We start from the raw sequence: 23,057 nt of genomic DNA, 5'->3' as shown, positions 1-23,057 counted from the left end.
GGCAGTTCCTGCCTGCTTGGGTGTGGCATCAGCAGTGCAGTTCCTGTGAGGGATCTGTGGGCAAGACAGGTTGTGGAGACTTCTGAAGCCAGTCAGAACTTTATTCTTTTTGGGGGTGGGGTAGGGTTGAGGGGACACTATGGAAGGTCAGCCAACAGGATAGGGAAGGGGAAGTGGAGTTTCCAAAGATGCTAAAAAATCTGGGCCAGGAAGAGGATGGAGCCATTTATGTCAGTACTCTCCTCCCCACTCCCTAGGCCTGGGACGATGAGAAGAAGGGCAGACAGGCCCAGAAGTGGAGTAGGTAGGAATCCAAGGAGAATGTACTGCTTCTGGAGCTCCTGATGTGCTTCCCCAGACCCTGGATCAGGGAGGGTTCAGTTGAATGTCCAGTCTGATGACTCTGCAAGTCTGCATGGAGTCCTAGTGCGTGTAGGCCTTGTGCCTCCAAGTTAGGTGCTGCAGAAGGAGGCTGGGGCTCTGCAGCCACAAGCACCTCGGAGAGACGTGCTGACATCTTTTCCTCATCCTGCAGTTCGTCCTGGGATTGTGAAGGATGGAGACCATGAAGATTGTGTTTTCATCTCAGAGAGTTTTTAGGTGTTGGGAGATTCACAGGCTATTGGAGTATATTGTGGTCTACTGGAGGTCCTGACTCCTGGGTTCTCATCCAATGCTCTGCTGATTGGCAGTGAGACCTCTGGAGAGTCATACTTTTTGTCTGGGCCTCAGTTTTCCCATGTGTAAAATGATGGACTTGAGTTTATGTCAGGATCACTGGGGCCACTTAGAGTGGATGATCCATTTGGTATTGGGTGGAGTCCTTAGTCTACATTTTTAGCAGGACAGTTGCATGAGGGTGGTCTGAGGACCACATGAGGAGAAAAGCTTTGCTAGGTGCCCCCACAGTCAGTCTAAACTGATCTCCTGAGGACCAACAGGCTATGTGGGTTAGCAGGAGGTGCTGTGGGCAGTCAGCAGGTACAAGAATTAACAGGGACACCTCTTGCCATGAAGGGAGATAGGCAAGGATTTTAGTTCTTGAAAATGGATAGAACTTCCAGGAACAATTCCTCTTTTTACCTTGAGACTCTCTCCATCCTTAGTTGACTGAGTGACCTCACCTGTCTAGCCATGATATCTTTCTCTACATAGTCCAATATAGTAAGACCCAAAACATTCTCTGTGACCCCACTCTCCACAGCCGTCACTACAGGGATGTCTTTGATTCTTCCATTTCTTCCTTCACCATGTCTGTTTATCCAGGAATCAATCTTTCTTCTACTACCAGTTCTGCCAATTCAGAGAACTCTCCTGCTTCCTTGCATGTCTGTCTCCCACTTTTGCCAACACAGAGAACCCCTACTTCTATTACAGTCCTTGCCCTACCATTGCCAACAAAAAGGATTCTCATTTCCTCTGTTTATTGGTTAGGATTCAGTTCAGCTGTGTGAGACAGAAAACAAACAGTAATTGTTTGAATGAAATATAATGGAAATATATTTTCCTCTTACATTAAAGAGACCTGGAAGTAGGACATGAAAGGTTAGCAGGCTGCCCTGGATGCCAGGGACCAGGTTCCTTTACACAGAATTTTGTTACTTAACCATCTTCGACATGTAGTTTCAACTTCATGGTGTAATATAGCTGCTAGAGCATCAGCTATCACATCTGCATTCCAGCCAGCAGGAAGGAGGAAGAATTGAAGAAGGGCATTGCTCCTCCCTTTAAGGACATTTTTTTTTTTTTTTAATCACACACACAGCCCTTTGATTATATCCCACTGGCCAGAACTTAATCCTGAAGTCATAATTGTTTATACAGGAAGTTCAGAGATGTAGATTTTGTTCCAGATGACTGGGAGCAGATATTGGGGGACAGCCATTGTCTGAGGCCACTGTCCATTAAGCTGGGTTGTTGAACTGCAGAGTTGGGAGCCTGAGCCCTGCAAGAGACTTTTCTCCCTTTCTCCACTCCTTCCTCTGATCCCTTCTGAAGGTTGGCTTAAAATTAATACTGATCCAAGTTACATAATTTCACATGATTCCTCCTTATACCTATCTATCCATCCTGTTTGTACCTTTTCCCTCATTTGCTAGTTTTGAGCATATCACGCAATTTTTAGCTTGTCTCTGGATAGTCTAATTTCACAATTGTTAAATATTTAACAGTTTACAGTATTTGTCATGCAGTTCATCAGACATCCTTCTGCTTCTTCTCACCCTCTTTCTAGCTGGGGTTAGGGTAGAGTGGTGTTTCACATCCTGTGCTCCAGATGGATTAGTTACAGACATCGGTACCTTTCTCGAGTTGATTTCCATCCATGAGCTGTACTGTTTCTGAAAGGAGTGAAATGTATAAATTCACCAGGAGTGCATTTTGCCCTGTGTTACCAATTATCTGCCCTGATGTCAGAACCCTGAAGGACTTTGGGATCCCACCTGACAGGGTTCCTGGTGTATAGACCCACTGCTTGCTCAGACCCTGGCTTCAGCCAACCCTGTTGCTGGTTTTGGTTTAAATATTAGCAGCACATATCTGGATGACTTCTTGGGAACAGCTAGGTTACACTAGGTACTACCTATGTTGGACACCCAGGGAGTTCCTGGGGAAAAAAAAAAAAGTCCCCAGCTGCTTCTGCAGGTATCGGCCAGCCAATGAGAGCTTCCCAAAGCAGAGGTTCCATGGATGAACCTGGTTGTGGTTCCAGGGATGCAAAGCATTAGACACAGAGGGCTGCAGAGGTGGGAAGAATTTGTCTGGGATCCCCCACTGTGCCTGGGGACAGTGCAGGCTAGCTGCAAGGTTGGCCACACGGCCAACATTCTTGTGGAACTTGGAGCCCTAGGTGAATGTCTACAATATCGGGAATGCCAGAGCAGGTTGGTGAGTAGCTCAGACCCAGTGCTATTTCTATGTTAATGTTTACTGGGGACTTGTTTGCCAGGCACTAGCCTGAACACTTTGCTAAAACACATCATCCCATTTAATGCCTGCTTACAACAATCAGGGGGGCATGCCCTATTATCCTTACAATTGGACAATCAGGAAACTGAAACTGACACCCAGAGAGGTTAAGTTTCTGCTTACTTTCATCCCTTGGTAAGCGGAGGCCCTGGACTTTGGATGAGAACTCTGACCTCGCGATAGGGTTGACATGCTTCAGAGCCACTCATCTCTTCTGTAACTTCCAGAAAAAGAACTCTTAGAGTCCAAGAAAAGAAAAGGGGTGGGGCGAGTCCCTACATGAACTTCCTGTGTTTCCTGAGACAACTTCCTACCTGTCTCCCACTCTCCCCTCCTCCCTCTCTTGTTCTCCATTTCTCTCTGTCTCAGGCCTCAGTTTGGGATCCTGCTTGTCATGCCTTCCAGCCCTCTAGGACCATGAAGACATTCAGGTCTGAGTGACAGATGCCCAGTATTACTCCAGCATTTTAAGGGGAGAAAGTAGGTAGGTGCAAGATGCACAACTGTTAGGGAGGACAGGTAATGGTTTCTGCAGTTTCCAGGGACTCTTTCTCCTCTCCACCTGGGACCTGAGACCTCCACCTCACTCCCATACCCAGCCATCTTTCCTGAAAGCAGAACATGGCCCTGTTCAGCCAGGCCAGGGCCTGAGGGTATGGGATGCCCAGCCTCCACCGTGGTCAGAGGCAGTTAGGCTGAGTCTTTCATCCCATCCTGGAGCCACAGGCTAGCACAGCAGTCTTTCAGCCCCTGACCCCATCTCTTTGACCCTCCCCTCACCACCTCACATTTCAGGGGCAACTTCTGGAGCTGCTTCTCCCTGCCCAGACCACCCCATTTCCTGGGGTTCCATGATTTTCAGGGATTGGGGCTGAGAAAGGAAGGGTACCCCTCCCCTAGTTCTTTCTCTGTAAGCCAGAGGGCTCTTGTGGCGGGGTCTGGGAGGGAGGACCTGAGATCCACCAGGACCCTAGGGTTTGATGACAGTACAAAGAATTTAAGTAGTGAGGTGGCAATAGTTACAGCCCCCAATGCCCCATCCTCTCCCTCCCTCACCTGAGGCTGAAGACTCTGATTCTTCTAGGTACACATCACTTCTTTTTATTGTCAAAGGGGCTGGGCAGGTATGTACCTCTTTTTCTCATTGGCAGCTTGTACTTGGGGGGAGTAGGGATGTGTCTGGAGGAGAAAGTGTAAGGGAACTAGGGAGCATCTAATTCTCTTTGTGATATAGGGAAGGCAGTGGCCAAGAGGCATCTCCCAGCTCTCTTAGAGGCTGGGGTTCTGCCACAATAGTGGAGGAGGGGCAGCATTGGGCCCCTGCAGGTATTTAACACAGGGCCAGGTGAGGGGCTGGGTGCCATGCCAGCAGGATTTGGGCCATTGACAGGTGGGAGCCATGCAGGAAGATGGATTAGTTTGGAGCATCTGGAGCTCTCTGGATCTAGGGCAAGACCCTCTTCCTTTAGTTCAGTTGTTACTTCCTACTCCCCTCTTGGGCACCTATACAAATGTCTGTAGTAAAGGTGAATGTGATTCAGAAATGAGAGCTGAAGGATTTCAGAAGAGTGGAGAGAAATTATTTCCTGGCTAGGGGATTTCTTTTTAAGTTACATTTTATTTATTTGAACAGTTAATGAACTCATAGAATTCAAAAGGTTCCCATCTTACCACTGTCTGAGACACCCATTCCCTGTTCCTAGAAACAATAACTGTTGGTCATATATTGCATTTGTTAGCAATAGATATCCTTCTGCCTCTAACCCAGGTTTTTACATAAATCGTAGCATTTATATATACTCTTCTTCTGCACCTTGACCTTTTTTTTTTTTAAACAACTGATAGTCAATTTACTAAAAAGGCTAATTTAAGCATCTGCAATGGTGACTTCAACCTTGACTCCTGGCTCAATATTGATGGAAGTTATTGCTTAACAATCTCAGAAGGACTATGCAAGTCAATGAGTCGCTTGTGGATCCTCATCTGAAAACGATCCCAAGTCTTAGAACCTTCAGCACAGGGAGTTTTTCTTGTAGTGATTCTCAGAGTCTTGGTAGGCATCCAAACTGATCCTTTCACTTTGAGATTCTTGTCCTTTGCACTTTTGATCAAGTCAGCACACACCTTCTTCAAAGATTTTACATTGCGGCTGGTCATAGTAATTCTAATTCGGTGAATCGCCACCTCTGGTTCCACAGGTGTCTTCCGATATCTTTAAAAGCCGTGACTGTGGCGCAGCTTCCTGACGGACTTGCTCCTCCGCGAGAGAGAACAGCAGTGAGTCAGGAGCAACAGCGAGCAGAACAAACAAAGCTCTGCTGAAGCTGCTATCGCGTCTTCTTCAAAGAGAAGATCTTTGACTTTTTAAAAAAATCTAACAGATTATTTTAGGGATAGTTCCGGATTGGTACATAGACTTCCTCATTCATCTTTATTTTTTTCCTTTTAAATGAAAAGCTGCATACTTTACATTGCCTGGGCATTAACACAACTGAATTTGCCCCCACTATCTCACTTCACTAAAATATGAAAGTTACTGGTGGCCTATAGTCTTGCCAACACAACTTGTTATAATATATATTTTTAAAATCATGGCTTATTCAAGAGTTGAATGGTGTTTCGCATAGCTTAATTTATATTTCTCTTATTATGAGTGAATTTGAGCATCTTTTCATTTGTTTAAGGGTTCCCATTTTTGTTTTTTAGTTTACTAAGTCTGCTCTTTATTTTTTCTTCTGCTTTTCTAAGTACATCTTATTGTTTTGTAATTTGTGAAGCCAGATATTTAATTCATTAGTTTTTATTCTTATTTATTGATATAATTACTTAAATGCTATGCATTTTCTTCTGAACATCACTTTAGCTGTATCCCATAGGCCTTATGTGTATTATTATTATTATTATTATTTAATTTTCTAGATGTTCTGTAATTTTGGCTTATGCCACCTCTTTGTCTTAAAAGTTTTTAAGAAAGGGTTTTAAAGTTCTAGGTGATAGAATTTTTAAATTTTTTTTTAAATTGATTTTTAGGTTATTGCATTATGATCAAAGAATGTTGTTTGCTCTACCTTATTTCATTGACTGTAAGAAGTTATAGTTGTAAGATGTGTCATTATTTATTTCTAAACTTTATTTTGAAATAGGTTTACAGAAATGTTGCAAAAACAGCATAAAGAGTTCCTGTACACTATTCACCCAGCTTCTCTAAGTGTTAACATTTTACATCATCATGATATAATGATCAAAACTAGGAAATGAACATTGATACAATACTATGAGAAAATCTATAGATCTAATTCAACTTTTGCCTATTGTTTCATTAATGTCCTATTTCTGGGCCAGGAGCCAATCCAGGATCATACATTCCACTTAGTTGTTATGGCTCTTTAATCTTCTCCAATCTAGATAGTTTCTCAGTCTTTCTTGGTCTTCCAGGACTTTGACAGCTTTGAAGAGCACTGGCCAATTATTTTGTAGAATGTCTCTCAATTTGGGTTTGTCTGATGTTTTTACGTGATTAAATTAAAATTATTCATTCTTGGCCAGAATACTACAGAAATGATGTTATGACCTTCACAGTGCCTCATATCAGGAGGCAAGGATGTTGATATGACTTATTCACTTGTTTAAGGGGGTGTCTGCCATATTTCTCAACTATAAAGTTACAATTTTTCCCTTTGTATTATAACATTATTTTAAATACCACTAAGGAAGAAAGAAAAGTCTCACCAATTACATATGTAAGATACAGTCAATCGTAAGATGGACGCTCGTTTTAGAGACATCAACATGTAAAAAAATATATACCTCAGAACTAATGAAATACTGTATAATTCTTCTTTTGGAGATGTGGTTTTTTTTTTTTTTGGCCTAATGCATGGTAAAGTTTGTAATGTTCCATTGGCACCTGCAAAAGAAATGTATACTCTGTTTTTAGGATACAGAATTAGTTATATAGATCTATTAGATTCACCTTACTATTTAGGCTTTTTATATTCTATTAAATCATTTCTACATTCATTTCTCTTTTTTTGGCCCTTTAGATTTATCATGGGCTAGGAGATGAATTAAAGTTTTCTATTACTCATGTGTTTCTGTCTGTTCTTATATTTCGTACCTGTTTATCTATAATAATGTTTATCTCCTTGGTAGGAGACTGGGCAAAATGGTGTAGATGATAGAAGCTTTGCTTATCCCCTCTTATGACCACATCAAAGTTGAGACAGAAATACAGAACAAACAACAAGCAAAGCCACTTGAGGGTCTAGAGGAATAAAGCTGGGTGGGGGGGAGGAATGTTGATGTTTTGTAAATGTTGATGTTTTGGTGTTTTGTAAATGTTGATGTTTTGGTTCATAACTCATATCTTCATGTGTTATGTCATATCTTCATAATATATTGTTTTTACATATTGATATTTTTTTCTGGCTTTATTGAAATATGATAGACTGTTGCTTGTATTTGCATTGTTCAATTCAATGAGTTTTTTTTTCAATTATAGTTGGCATACAATATATTAGTTTCAGCTGTACAGCACAGTGATTAGAGATCTATATAACTCACAAAGTAATCACCCTACTAAATACACTACCTCTCTTCCCCCCACATTTTCATTACATTATTAACTACTTTCCCTATGCTACACTTCACATCCCCATGTCCATCCCACAGCTATCTATTTGTACTTCCTAATCCCTCTGCCCCACCCTCACCGTTCCTCCAACTCCCCTTCTATTTAGTAGCCCTCAAAATATTCTCTGTACCTATGAGTTTGCTTCTGCTTTTGTTGTTGTTGTTTATTTTGTTCTTTAGATTCCACACGTATGTGAAATCACATGGTATTTGTCTTTATCTGACTTACTTCATTCAGCACAATATCCTTTAGGTCCATCAAGGCAATATCTTTTTCCATCCCTTTCTTTTAGTCTGTGTGTGTCTTTTAATCTGAAGTGAGTCTCTTGTAGGCAGCATATGTAGGGGTCTTATTTTCTAACTCATTCAGCTTCTCTGTCTTTTGGTTGGAGCACTTAATTCTTTTCCATTTGAGGTATTTGTTGATAAATATATAGTGGTTAACATTCTTTACCTATGTTTTAGATATATATTTTTTCTTCTTAAAGAAGTCCCTCCAACAATTTCTGTAATACTGGCTTGGTGGTGATGAATTCCTTTAGCTTATTTTTGGCTGGGAAGCTTTTTTATCTGTCCTCGAACTCTAAATGATAGCTTTGTTGAATAAAGTATTCTTGGTTGTAGATCCTGAGTTTTCAACACTTTAAATATTTTGTGCCAAGACCTTCTGTCCTGCAAAGTTTCTTTTGAGAAATTGGCTCCTAGTCTTATGGGAGCTCCCTTGTAGGTAACTAATTGCTTTTCTCTTGCCACTTTTGAGTCTCTCTTTGTATTTAACCTTTGGCATTTTAATTATGATGTGTCTTGGTGTGGGCCTCTTTGGGTTCATTTTTTGGGGGACTCTCTGAGCTTCCTGAGGTTGTATGTCTATTTCCTTCACTAGGTTAGGGAAATTTTCCATCATTATTTCTTCAAATACATATTCAACTTCTTGTTCTCCCTCTTCAGGTACTCATATGATGTGGATGTTGTTACTCTTAATTTTGTCTTATAGGCTCCTTAAATTAATATTATATTCTTGGTTACTTTTTTCTTGCCATTCTGGTTGAGTGTCCTTGACTTCGCCATCCTCTATATTGGTGTTTCAATCCACTTCTTCCTCTACTCTGTTGGTTCTCTCTAATATACTTTTCATATCAATAATGTGTCCTTCATTTCTGACTGGTTCTCTTTTATAATTTCCATTTTTATTTTTATGTTATTTATCTCTTTGTTAAAGTTCTCATTGAGTTCATGTACACTTCCCTTAATTTCATTGAGCATCTTTGTAACCAGTGTTTTAAACTCTGCATCTGTTAGATTACTTGACTCCATTTTTCCTGTGTCTCTGTTCTGTTCTTTCATGTGGTTTCCGCTTCTTTGTCTTTCCATTTTGGCTGCATTACTGTGTCTGTTTCTGTGTACTAATCAAAGCTCCTAAGTCTCCCAGTTTTATTAGTTTTATTAGTGTCTGTTTCTATGTACTAATCAAAGCTCCTAAGTCTCCCAGTTTTATTTTGTGTAATAGATGTCCAGCAGCACAGTCCTGAGAGGCGCTCAGCTACAGGTCAAGTTTAGCCCCAGCCAGTGCCCCACCAAGGCCACCCGTTAAGATTCAGCAAACAATCCACAGATGCTGTGCTTACAGTTGCCTCAAGAAGCTATGCCAGAAACCAAGGCCAGCTGCCATCAGTGTGGGCCTTCAGGTTTGTTCAGCAAGTGGCACAGGACTTGCTGAGGACACAACTGGATATGTCTTGGGGGAGGCAGAGTTTCAGGGAATCTTCTGGGCAGAGTGACCTCTGTTATCTAGTTTGATGAGTCTCAGCACTGCGTCCACACACTGGGAGTGGGGAGGGCTCAACAGAGGAACAATGGATACCTCCAGCACTTCTACCTGAGAGAAAGCCTCACCTCTGGCCCTCACTCTGACAACTCAGTGTCCCCCTGTAAGTCTCTGGTGTCCCCTGAGCAGCAAGTCCAGCACTGGTTCTCAGAGTGAGCAGCTCCGTCATTGCGAAGGTCCGGTTGTGTACACGGCCCCTTTAAGAGGCATCTGCAACTGCCAGCTGCCACTGCTGTAGCCTTTGTCTCATTCAGCCACTGGGGACCAGGCAGCCTCACGTCTTTGCCCCATCCTACCATTGCAGGGTGATTTCTTATTTCTCTCCCTGGTTGTAGTGCTTCTGTTCATCTAGATCCCAGGTGACTTTGCTTGCTTTATGCTCTGTGTTTCTGTCCCAACCTTGATGTGGTCACAAGAGGGGTGAACAAAGCCTCTCTAATCTACACCATTTTTAGGTGCTTCTGTCTATATTGCTAAATTTTATTTGCTAATATTTATTGAAAATTTTTGTTTCTGTATTTTTGAGGGATACTATTCTGTAGTTTTCTTGTAATATCTTCATCTGGCTTTGGTATCAGTGTAATGCTGGCTTTACAAACTGAGTTGGGAGGTTTTCTCTCCTTTCTACTTTCTGGAAGAATTTGTGTAGAATTGGTATTATTTCTTCCTCAAATGTTTGGTAAATTTCACTGATGAAGCTATTTAGTCATATCAGTGCCCTGAGCTATTTATATAGAAGTGACTGTGACACTATTATTGGCACTATTAGTATCCTTATGTTAGAATTTTTTAGTGATTTGTTTTTTTAAAAGGGAAATTTTATTGTTTAGAGCATTTTTAGCTTTATAGCAAAACTGAAGGGGAGGTACAGAGAATTCCTATGTACCCTCTGTCTCTACACATGCACAGCCTGCCTCATTATCAACATCCCTCATGAGTGTGGAACATTTATTACATTTGAGGAAACTACATTGATACATCAAAATTGCCCAAAGTCCATAGCTTACATTACAGTTCACTTTTGGTGTATATTTTATGGGTTTTGACAAATGTACAACGACATGCATCCATCATATGGCACCATATAGAGCATTTTAACTGCCATAAAAATTCTCTGTGCTCCACCTATTTGTCCCTACTCCTACCCCTAACTCCTGAAAACCACTGATCTTTTTATCTGTGAGGGAAGGAGGGCAGGGGTCAATAGCTACCTCCACAATTTCACCTTTTTCAGAATGTCGTATAGGTGGAATCATACAGTATGTAGCCTTTTCACATTGGCTTCTTTCATGTAGAAATATGCATTTAAGTTTTCTTTGTGTTTTTTTCATGGCTTGATAAATCATTTCTTTTTATCACTGAATTATATTTCCTTGTCTGGGTGTACCACAGTTTATTATTGACCTACTGAAGGACATCTTGGTTGCTTTCAAGTTTTGGTAATATGAAAAAGCTGCTATAAACATCCACGTATAGGTTTTTGTGTGAACTTAAGTTTTCCACTCCTTTGGGTTAATATCTTCTTAGGCTCTCTCTTCTGTCCCATTGATCTATTTGTCTATTCTTTTGCCAGTACTATGCTGTCTTGATGACCATAGTTGTATAGTAAGCCATGAAGTTGGTGAGGGTCAGTTCTTTAACTTTATTCTTCTCCTTCAATATTGGATTGGTAATTGTGGTCTTCTGTTTTCCTCTATAAACTTTAAAGTCAGTTGGTTGATACTGACAAATTAACTTGCCGGGATTTCGATTGAGATTTCATTGAATCTGTGGATCAAGTTGGGAAGATCTGACATCTTGATGAAACGAGCCTTCCTATCCATGAACATGGACTATCTTCCCATTTATTTAGTTCATTTTTTATTTTGTTTTTTAAAAAGTTTTGTAGTTTTCCTCGTATAGATTTTATACATATTCTGCTGTATTTAGACTTAAATATTTCATTTTTGAGAGATGCTAATGTAAATGGTATTAATTTCATATTCCACTTGTTCATTGTTAGTATATAGGAAAGTGTTTGAATTTTGTTTATTAACTTTGTTTCCTGCAACCTTGTTGTAATTGCTTATTAGTTCCTGGAAAGTTATTGTTGATTTTCTACATAGATGATCATGTTATCCATGAATAAAGACAGATTTCTTTCTTCCTTCCCAATCTGTGTACCTTTTATTTTTTTTCTTGTAGTATTGTATTAGAGTTTTAGTACGATGGTGGGAGGGGACATCTTTGCCTTGTACCTAATATTAGTGGAAAAGCTTTGGGTTCCCCACTACTAAATTTAATGTTAACTGTAGGTTTTTTTGGACATTCTTTATTAAGTTGAGAAAGTTCCTCTCTACTCCTAGTTTACTGAGAGTTTTTTTTTTTCAAATCATGAATGGGTGTTGAATTTTGTCAGATGTTTTTTCTGCATCTATTAATATGGTTTTTCTTTTTTAGCTTGTTGATATGATGAATTACTTTAATTGATTTTTTAAAATTAAATTTATTTATTTAAATTAGTTTCAAATATGCAGTACATTGGTTAGACATCTATAATGTTCATAAAATGATCCTCCTAATTGCTCTCTCCCTCCTCTGGCACTTTACTTGACATCATATTAATGCTAACCACATTTCCTCTTCCAAGCTCCCCATACCCAACTATCAGCTACTAATTTGTACTTCTTTAACTCTTCACCCCATTCTCCCTCCCTCCCCTCTGTCTGTCACCAAATTGTCCACTATATTTGTGAGTCTGTTTTTGATTAGTTTGTTCTTTTTGTTCCTTAGATATCGCATATAAGTGAAATCATATGATATCTATCTTTGTCTGACTTATTTCACTCAGCATAATAACCTCTAGGTCCATCCATGTCATTGCAAATGGTAGGATTTCATTTTTTTAATGGCTGAGTAATATTCCATTGTATAGATGAACCATAATTTCTTTATCCAATCCTCTTTTGATGAGCAGTTAGGTTGCTTCCATATTTTGGCTATTGTAAATTGTGCTGCCATGAATATTGCAGTGCATAGATCTTTCCGAATTATTGTTTTGTTTTTCTTTGGATAAATACCCAGAAGTGCAGTTGCTGGGTCGAAAGGTGTATTCATTTTTAATTTTTTGAGGAACCTCCATACTGTTTTCCATAGTGGCTGTACCAATTTGCAATCCCACCAACAATGTATGAGGGTTCCATTTTCTCCGCATCCTCGCCAACACTTGCTGTTTTTCGATTATTGATGATAGCCATTCTGACAGGTGTGAGGTAATATCTCATTGTGGTTTTAATCTGCATTTCTCTGATGATTATCATCCTTGAGCATCTTTTCAGACATCTGTTAGCCATCTGTATTTCCTCTTTGGAGAAATATCTGTTCAGCTCTTCTGACCACTTTTTAATTGGACTGTTTGTTTTTTTTTTGTTGTTGAGTTGTATAAGTTCTTTATAAATTTTGGATATCAACCCCTTATCAGATGTATCATTAGCAAATATCTTCTCCAAAACAGTCAGTTGTCTTTTTGTTTTGTTGATGGTTTCCTTTGCTGTACAAAAACTTTTTAGTTTGATATAGTCCCATTTGTTTATTTTTTCTTTTGTTTCCCTTGCCCAAGGAGATATATCTGAAAAGAAATTCTTATTAGTAATATCAGAGAGTACCATGTTGTTTTGATTACTGTAGCCTTGTAGTATAGTTTGATATCAGGTAGTGTTGATACCTCCAACTTTGTTCTTCGTTCTCAAGATACACTAGAACAGATGGACTTAACAGATATTTTCAGAGCATTTTACCCCAAAGCAGCAAAGCGATCTGCTGATGGTCGTTGCCTATGCTGGATCTATAGGTAAGTGGAAGAGACAGCGTTGTCTGCAGCTCTCGGTTATCCCCTATCCTTGACCTACGGCAGTTTAGCATAGGGACCAGTGCTCCTCAAGTCCTGATACTTCCTATCAGCTGCCTGTAAGTCTCTGAAACTAGATGAGCCTCTGGGTGATATGCGTGTTGAGTGGCGCAGGGACCCTGGGAGTCTCCTGGGTCTAGTGAGTAAATTTCACTTTGCCTCTGCAGTGTCAGTTTATGTGCCTACACTGTCTCTGTGGCTTGCTGTACAAGTTTCCACTCATAGTAAGGTCAACTGCTGCCTACCCTGGGCCTAAATGCGCTACCCCAGAGTAGGGGCAGCTGCCTATCAATGTGCAGTGGGTACTTTGTGTACGTGATGGGGCAGGAACTCAGAGAGTTAAGGGCTGTCAGGCCAATACAGACCCCTGCAATCCCCTTAAGAGATTTGTAGCTCGTATAGGCAGCAGTGATCTGTCCACAACTGTTTTCTTCAAAATGTGCTCACTGTGCTAGCCAAAGTCTGTTGCCTGCACTAACTGCTCAACCCCAGAGCCAAGTAGGGCACAAGAGGCTGCTTGTTGTCAGTGGGCTGCAGGCACTTTGTGGCTTGGGAGAAGTGGGATCTCAAGGAGCCAAGGTCCATTCGGCCAATACAGCCTCAGTTTTGCAGCAGCAACTGGGTGTTTCCGCTGTTAAACCAGATCACAGTGAGACCAGCTGCTGTCAGGAGTGTTCCCCTAGACTCTTGTGCTCCCCAGACACAATATTGCAACTATTGCAGGCAGCAAAGTTCTGCCTGCCATTGATTTCTGTGCAATGACCACCCTGTGCCAGCCAAAGTTTGTTGCCTGTGTAGGTTAGGCGATCAGAGGAGGGGAAGGGCAGGGCTGTATCAGTTCACCGTCAATGGGCTCCTGGAAGCAATTTGTGGGTAGGGTGGGGCCGGGTCTCAGAGAGACAATGGCAGTCAAATCAATACAGCCTCAGTCTTGCTGCAAATTTGGTAACTGTTGCGAGTTCCCTCAGAAGACCCAGAACACAGCAAGACCAGTTGTTGTCTGAGACTGGCCCACAGGTCCCCAATATCCACCCAAGTTCATGTTGGCAGCAGTGATCTGCCTAACCCTACTGATGAAATGTGGCTCACAGCACTGGTTGCTCGCTGGGAATGGAAATGTAGCTTACTGGGCTGGCTACTTTTGGTGGGATTGGAAAGGCCACTCACAATGGCCACCCCGCTGTGAATACTTGGCCCTGAATCACAAGGAACTGAGCTTGGCAGCCCTCCAACAACACCTGTCCCAGGCAGTCTGCAGGTTGGGTGGCCCAGGGTCTAAGAAAGAAATGGCAGTCAGATCAATACAGCCTCAGTCTTGCTGCAAATTTGGTAACTGTTGTGAGTTCCCGCAGAAGACCCAGATCACCGCAAGACCAGTTGCTGTCTAGGACTAGCCCACAGGTCCCTGATATCCGCCCAAGTTTGTGTTGGCAGCAGCGATCTGCTTAACTCTCCCAATGAAATGTGGCTCACAGCACTGGTCGCTGTTGCTGGGATCAGAAACGCTGCTCACAACAATGGCCGCCCAAGCTGTGAATACTTCACTCTGAATCACTCAGATCAGGGCTTGGCAGCGATCCAGGAACAACTTCCCCGGCAATCTGCAGGTTAGGAGAGGTGGGCTGATCCCCTCAGACCAGAACTTCCTAATGGCTCTGAGGGAGGGGTCTGCACAATCAAGCTGGTGTGGTCTGTAGGTTACCCTGTAGTGGGGCCAGACTAAAGCACAATCGTGGCTGCCTTTCCAGCCCTCATTCTGACTCCAGGTAGTGGAGACTTTTTCAGAATGAATCCTACGCAAGCCTCAGACCCACCACTGGTGTCCTGGGTGAGTGTCCACAGGTCAGAAAGCATTTGCGTGGGTACTTCAAAGGGACATCTAGGGGCTCAGTCACCTTCCATCTCACCTGGATGGCTGGAAGCCTCTCTAGTTTCTACAGTCAGAGCTATTGGAATCTCCTCTTCTCCTGGCTGGTACCCTGTGCTAGAGAGCCCCCAGATGAGACCAGGACCCCCTTCTCCTTCAGGAGAGCCTCTGCAGCCTTGCTCTCCCTCCGGGTGATCCTCCACCACCCATGGGTGTGGGTCCAGCCAAATTCAGGACTTTGCCCCTCCTACCATCTTCGATGTGGTTCCTTTATATCATCAGATGTAGGTGTTATGATTGGCTGGACTTCAGGTGATTCTCCACATTGATTATTGTAATTTCAATGTAGTCCTGGGAGGAGACGAACACTGCTTTTACCTAGTCTGCCATTTTCCCTTTTCTTAATTGATTTTTTAATGTTCAATCAGCCTTGCATACCTGGGATAAATCCCACTTGGTTGAAATAATATCTGATAAATTACTTTAATTGATTTTTTAATGTTCAATCAGCTTTGCATACCTGGAGTAAATCCCACTGTGTATAATTATTTGTATACATTGTTGGATTCAATTTGCTAATATTTGTTGAGGATTTTTACTTCTATGTTCATGAGAAACATTGGTCTGTCATTTTCTTTTCCTGTAAAGTCTTTATCTGATTTTGGTATTAGGGTAATGCTGGCCTCAAAATGAGTTGGGTATTATTTCCTCTACTTTTCTTCTGAAAAATAATTGATGTAATTTTTTCTTTGGTAGAGCATTGATGTAATTTCTTCCTTAAATGTTTGGTAGAATTCACCAGAGAAGCCATCTGGACCTAGTGGCTTTCTGTTTTTGGAAGGTTATTAATTATTGATTAAATTCATATATATATGAATAATTAATAATTAATAACCTTAATCAATAATTAATAACCTTCCATATATATAATAGGTATATATATATATATATTCAGATAGTCTATTTCTTCTTGTGTAAGTTTAGATAAATTGTATATTTCAAGGAACTGGTCCATTTTCATCTATGTTATTAAATTTGTGGGCAAATAATTGTTCATAGTATTTTTCAATTTTGCTTTTAATGTCCATGAAATCTATAGTGATATCCCCTCTTTCATTTCTGATATTAGTAATTTGTGTTCTTCCTCTCTCTCTTTTTTTAGGCTGGCTAGAGGCTTATCACTTTTCTTGATCTTTTCAAAGAATCAGCTTTTAGTTTTATTGATTTTCTCTATCGATTTTTTGTTTTCAATTTTATTGGCTTCTGCTCTAGTTCTTATTATTTCTTTCCTTCTTCCTTTGGGTTTAATTTGTACTTCTTTCTCTAGTTTCCTAAGAAAGAAACTTAGATGATTGATTTTAGATCTTTCTTCTTTTCTAATATATGCATTCAAAGCTATAAATTTCCTTCTAAGCACTGCTTTCATTGCATCCCACAAATTTTGATAAGTTGTATTTTTATTTTCATTTAGTTCAAAGTATTTTTAAATTTCTCTTGAGATTTCTTTTTTGATCGAAAGAATTGTATTTAGAATTGGAAGTTGGCATGTGGAGAGGCAGATTGGGAGGGGAAGAAAAAAAAGAAATATGTTATTTAATTTCTATATATTTTGGTATTTTTCCAGTTATCTTTTTGTTATTGATTTCTAGTGTAATTCCACTGTGGTCTGAGAGCAGATATTGTATAATTTCTATTTTAAATCTGTTAAAATGTGTTTTGTAGCCCAGAATGTGTTCTATCTTGGTGAATGTTCTATGTGAGCTTGAGAATTAGTAATTTGCTTTCAATAGGTTGGTCAACAATGTTTTATTAAAACCCATTAAACTAAATTCCCTGTAGTATAAAGTATAAAAGTAGTACTGGACTTGGTAATATGTTTGAAAATATGGCATTAATCACATCACAAATGTAAAACTAAATTGTAAAAGCAATATCCAGCATAAAAAATGTTACACAAATGCTACCTATAGCAGTTGTTCAGTGATCCAACATTGTGTACCACAAATCAAATTTTCTAGATATCTATGTTATAGCATATCTTTTATCTTAAATTTTACTATTGAATAAAATGTATACTGACACATTCACTAAGAGCAATCATTCTATAGATACTTACATTTGCAGTTAAAGAAAGAATAGTACTACTAAAATAAAACTCCTAAGCACAATCTTTAAGATCACCAACGGAGAAAAGCCAGTTTTACTTCCCAAAACATTCCTGAGGGGGCAAAAGCATTTAGTAGGATCATTTGAATTGGAGGTTGATCTAGACATCAGTACAAAAAAACAAAAAACAACCCAAGCCCAGCAAGAATTGAGATTCTCCTAAGCCAAATGGAGAATTATGCATTAACTTCTTAAACAAACAAACAAACAAACAAACAAACAAACAAACCCTAAGAGAAAACTTGTACTTATAAATACATACTTTTACAGAAGTAATTTTTCCAACCAGAAAACAAAATACCCAAAACAAGAGTTTGGAAGCAGCAAGACTATAAAACTAACAGGAAGTAAAAACGGAATGGCTACTTATGGCCTCTGCCACTCAGCGAATGGTTTTTTCAATTTAATTAGTTTTGATCCAAAGCTTTAATCATGATTTAGGTGAGTGTTTACTGTTCAATATTCTGTTGACAATATAAGTAGCAGGCCAATTGCACCCTCAGTATTTATAGGAAAATAATAGTTGTCCTGGACTGAATGTATGGAGTAGGCTAGTATTAACAGAACTTCCTAATTCACCAGACTCTAGGAAGAAGACTGAGTAAGAGAGAAGAAATAAATGCCAGGGCAAAAGTATGACTCAGTTTCCCTCTTTGATATCACTTTGTTGAACCTTTAGAAAAATCCTGAAGCTGACCTTATATGCAATCCTCAGAAATCAATTACTATGTGAGAAATGTTTGCACAAGCTTTCTGTGAGTTTTTTTAAACCCCATAAATCCATATATGGTGGCATTCATTTTTCTAACTTAATGTAAGCACTTCTCCTAAGAGGATAAATCCTATACTTAAATTTATTAGGGTGTTAGTCTTCATTAGAATCAGAAACAATAACATATTAAGTCATACTACAAACAGAAATTGGCAAGTTCTCACTCCCTCCCCCCCAATTTCTTTTCTCGAGCTAGAGTTTTTATATTGACTCACAAAGCCTATGATGAATTTATAGAAACTATACTAAAGCAGTGGTGATAAATGAAACTGTCAGTAAAAAAGTTAAAAACAAAACTGGCTGCCACTTGAAATGCCACTTAGTAATCTTAGGTGAACTAAGCACTTGATTGTTTTTGGGAATCATTATGCTTACATAAAGCAAACAAGGAAGGAGAAAAACAGAGTGAAAAAAGTGGGAAGAGAAAGGGATTGGGAGAGAAGGAGGGAGGGGGAGAAAAATAGAGAGGGAGAGAGGAAGATAAATAGAAAATTTTTCACATGGAACAAACTTCACATGGAAACAGAAGTTTTAAAAATTGATTAACATTTTACCCATGGCATTCATATATCATAAACATACTATAGACATACAGATGTCCGACAAGTACCTGAAAAGGTGCTCAACATCACTAATCATTAGGGAAATGCAAATCAAAACCACAATGTGATATCACCTCACATCTGTTAGAATTGCTATTATCAAAAAAAGACAAGAAATAACAAGTGTTGGGGAAGATGTGGAGAAAAGGGATGCTTGTGCACCATTGGCAGAATATAAATTCATTCAGCCACTATGGAAAACAGTATGGAGTTTCTTCAAAAAATTAAAAATTGAACTACCATATGATCTAGCAATTTTACTTCTGGGTATTTATCAAAAGAAACAAAAACACTAACTCAAAAAGATACCTGCCCCCTCATGTTAATTGAAAAATTATTTTTAATAGCTAAGACATGGAAACAATCTAAGTGTTCATCAGTGGATGAATGGATAAAGAAAATGTGGTATATATAAAATAGAATGTTATTCAGCCATAAAGAAGAAGGAAATCCCATCATTTGCAAAATCATGGATGGAACTTGAGGGTATTATTCTATGTGAAATAAAGAGAAAGACAAGTACTGTGTGATCTTGCTTATGTGAAGAATCAAAACAAAATTTAATTGATACAGAGAACAGATTGGTGGTTGCCAAAGGTGGAGGGTGAAAGATGGGCAAAATGGGTGAAGGTGGTCAAAGGGTACAAACTTCCAGGTGAAATGAATATAATGTTATACGTCAATTATATTTCAATAAAAACAAAACAAAACAAAACAAAATAAACATACTACAAGACATTTAAATAACCAACAAAAACATACTGTCAATCTTGGAAGTATATTTGGAGACATTAAACATATAGTGCCTATGAGGATAGGGTTGAACACTTTGTGGTTTTTTACATATACATTTGTAAATGTTCTTTGTATATTACAGATAGTAACCCCTTATCTGTCATTCACATTGCAAATAATTTTTCCCAATTTATTTATTTTTCTACTTTGTATTGTTTTGGTACCTTTCTCTCACACACGAAAGGTTACTTTTTTATGTAGTACAATATGTAGAATTTTGTTTTTATAGCTTTTGGGTTTCTCATTTTGATTAAAATAGTTTCTTAACATTTCCCCTGGAATGTTTAGGTATTTTTATGTCTTCGATTTAATTTGCTTTAAAATTTAATGTTGGAATATAAAGATCAAACTTTATTTTCTGCTATGTGGATAGCCAGTTTGTATTATAAATAAACCATTCCTTCATCTGAATTAAATTCCATCTTTGTTGTATATTAAAATAATTGGATTTATTTCTGGGTTTTCCATTCTGTTTCATAGGTCAATTGTTTATTCATATGGCAACACCATACTGTTTGGATTATAGTAGTTTTGTAGTATGTTTTAAATACATGAAAATGAAAGCCTCACAATTATTTTTCAGTATTCTAATATATTCTTACAAAGTATTCATCTACATAAACTTTAAGGTAATTATAGCCATTTAAAAATATTCGATCCTGTTGGGTTCTAAATTAAAATTGCATTAAATGTGTACCTTAGTTTTAGGGAACTTGACATATTTTTGTTGTAAAATCTTTATACTCAAGAACTTGGTACAACTTTTCCATTTGTTTAGATCTTGCTGTATGCCCTAAAATAATAACATTTTATATATTTCCTCATGTGAAATATGTTCTTTTTAGTTAAGTTTGTTCCTAAATATTTTTCCATTTGAGTTTCTATTGTAAATGGAATATATTTTTTTCAGTTTCCATTTCTAGCTGGTTCTTTTTAGAATGGAGAAAATTATTTTATATTATAGCCAGCCACCTTATCAAAACCTCTTAATATTAGTAATTTTCCCCCACTAGCATCTTTGGGTTTTCTAATGATATAACAATTTCATCAGCAAAAATTAGGGCATTTAACTTTTTCTATTGTTTATGCCAAGTATTTATTTTTATTTTTTGCCTTAGTACTTTAGCTAAAACTCCCAAAATAATGTCAAAATAATAATGGCAATAGTGAGCATTGCTGTCTTGTTTTTTATTTAAAAAAAAATAGCTTGAGTATTTGATTATTTAGAATGTGCTATGTTACTGTCTATTCCTTTAAATTTTTTTGAGAAATATATTATGCATAAAATTATGGAAAATATATACACACAATTAAAAAATAATAATAAAAGAACATCCATCTACCCACTACCCAGCTTAGAAAATTGAACATCACATACTTAGAAACCCCCTGATGCTTCTCACTACTTACATACACTTCCTTCTTTTATGATAACTGCTATCCTAAATTTTTTTTTTACGTTTTTCCCCCTCTTGAATCCTCCCCCTGCACCTTCCACCCCTGACCTATGGATGTTGCCATTTCCCTTTAAGAACTGGATCTCTGAAGGCAGGGCATCTCCTCCCATAAGTTCACAGCGTGCACCCGGGGCCTGGTGCACCTGGGGCTCCACCTGGGTGCGAACCCAGGACCTTCTGCATATAAAGCGGACATGCTAGTTATTACACTATGGAGCTGCTCCCCTTAAATTTTGTATTAATATGTACTTTGATTTTCATAGCATTACTACACACATATAAAATCTTAAAATATTGTTTAGATTAGCCTTTAAAATTCATATAAATGGAGTTGTACTATAAATATTTCTTCGTGAATGATTTTTATCCTCAACATTACCCTATTTCTTGATTTTAAGATGTGAGAGATCATGTTCTACCATCTTCCATCAGTACCAAAATTCTCTTCATTACTGTCTTATTTCTTCTACAAAGTGTCCAGAAATATACCAGTTTTTACCATCTTGGGTTCTCATATCACCGTATATATTGATGCAGGTCCCAGTGTTGAAGGTACCTCTTTCCCTTTTCAGTAATCACTTCCAATACTTTTGTGAGCATGTTTTCAAATCTCAGTTCTAGACCCCCTCCCCCTTCTACCATAATCGCAGTGTTCCTTTTCTCCAGCATAAGAGATTCCTCTCCTTCACTGTGGGTCGTTCTCCAACATCCTTGACTACTAGGGTTGGGGTTGGGGTTGAGCTCACCAGCACCCCTTCTGACCCTCCTAATTCTACCATTAGAGGGACCAGCTCCATTAGCTTTGTCTGACAAGCACACAAAAACCTACCACTGGTTTGATCTTGTCCACCAATGTCATTGATGGATCTTGATTAGCGTAAACCATTACTACTGCCAAGATCCCAGCTGTGGTAGATTGTGTTATTGTTCGACATATTTGTTTTCCCTCCCTGTGGTGAATTGTACTTTCCTACCCCACTGATATCAGGCTTGGAATCAGACCAGTGCCTCTCCCTGATAAAGGATTTTATATCCTCATATTGTCAAATTCTGGGACAACCACGTGACTTGCTTTGGACAGTAAAACATGGGTGGAAGGGCTGCATGTCATCTCTGGAAAGAAGCTGTAAGAGATAGCTTATGGTTTTGCTATCTGTCATTTCTCACTGCCACAAGACTTTTAATGTTCCAGATAGGAGCTGCTCCATCAGCCTGGGTATCCAAGTGAAGATGACATAGAGGACAGCAAAGACTTTGAGATGGGCAAGTAGTATGAGTGAGAAATAAACCTCTACTGTTGTAAGCCACTGAGACTTAGGAATGTTTGTTTTCTCAGTATAACCTGACCGATATACCAACCATCACTGGCTTCCACTTACCTCAAAGCCAAGTACCAGCTTTTCATCTACCATTATGCAAATTGATGCCCCCCCTACCCCACCCACCATGACTTCATAGACCATTCTGGTCAGTACCACAACTCCCACCACCTCACACCATCAATAACAACTGCAACCACAACTTGCATCATGACATAGTGGAGAGGATGGTGAGCACACTGGCCTAACATTCCCAGCTACCCTTGACCCACTCCTGTGGGGAGAAGGAATGACCTATTCCTGGCCTTATTTTCAACATCTTGTCCCTAGTCCTTGACATTTGGTGCATAGTCCCAGCCCGTACTTTCCCAGATTCATATCCTCCCCCTGTGACAATGGTGGGACCTTGGAGAGAGTCCAATGTCCCTCATTGTTCTCACTGAACCCCACTGTAATGTCACCTTGACTGTGAAAGGGGCTCAATGGTGGGTGTCACTGATGATTGGGCCAAACTCACCATCTTCAGCCTCCAGTCATCCCACCTCTGCCCCTGCCTCCTCACCAGCAGCCCTCCTGTCCATCTCAAACTTTGTCTGGGTCCATATTTATCTCTGGAGCCACCTCTGGGTCCTGGTTGTATGTGGACAGCCTAGAGAGAGGCAAGGCTGGACCCTAACATGGGGGTGTGGCATTTTTGGACAGCAAGAAAACTCTGGCAGTCTTATCTTGACCATCTCCTCCCTGAGTTGAGTTGGGTCTTCTCTGGTTT

At 39.4% G+C, this 23,057-nt stretch overlaps 1 pseudogene; it reads right to left on the bottom strand.

Moving 5' to 3' along the window:
• Positions 1–4,834: 4,834 nt before the first annotated feature.
• LOC120591477 (40S ribosomal protein S20-like) lies at positions 4,835–22,381 on the bottom strand (annotated as a pseudogene).
• Positions 22,382–23,057: the final 676 nt, after the last annotated feature.

Source organism: Pteropus medius, unplaced genomic scaffold, assembly GCF_902729225.1.
Source record: "Pteropus medius unplaced genomic scaffold, Ma_sr-lr_union100, whole genome shotgun sequence".
In the NCBI taxonomy this organism is placed as follows: Eukaryota; Metazoa; Chordata; class Mammalia; order Chiroptera; family Pteropodidae; genus Pteropus; species Pteropus medius.
The sequence above is the reverse complement of the archived record's forward strand: the minus strand, read 5'-3'. Positions and strand labels throughout refer to the sequence as shown.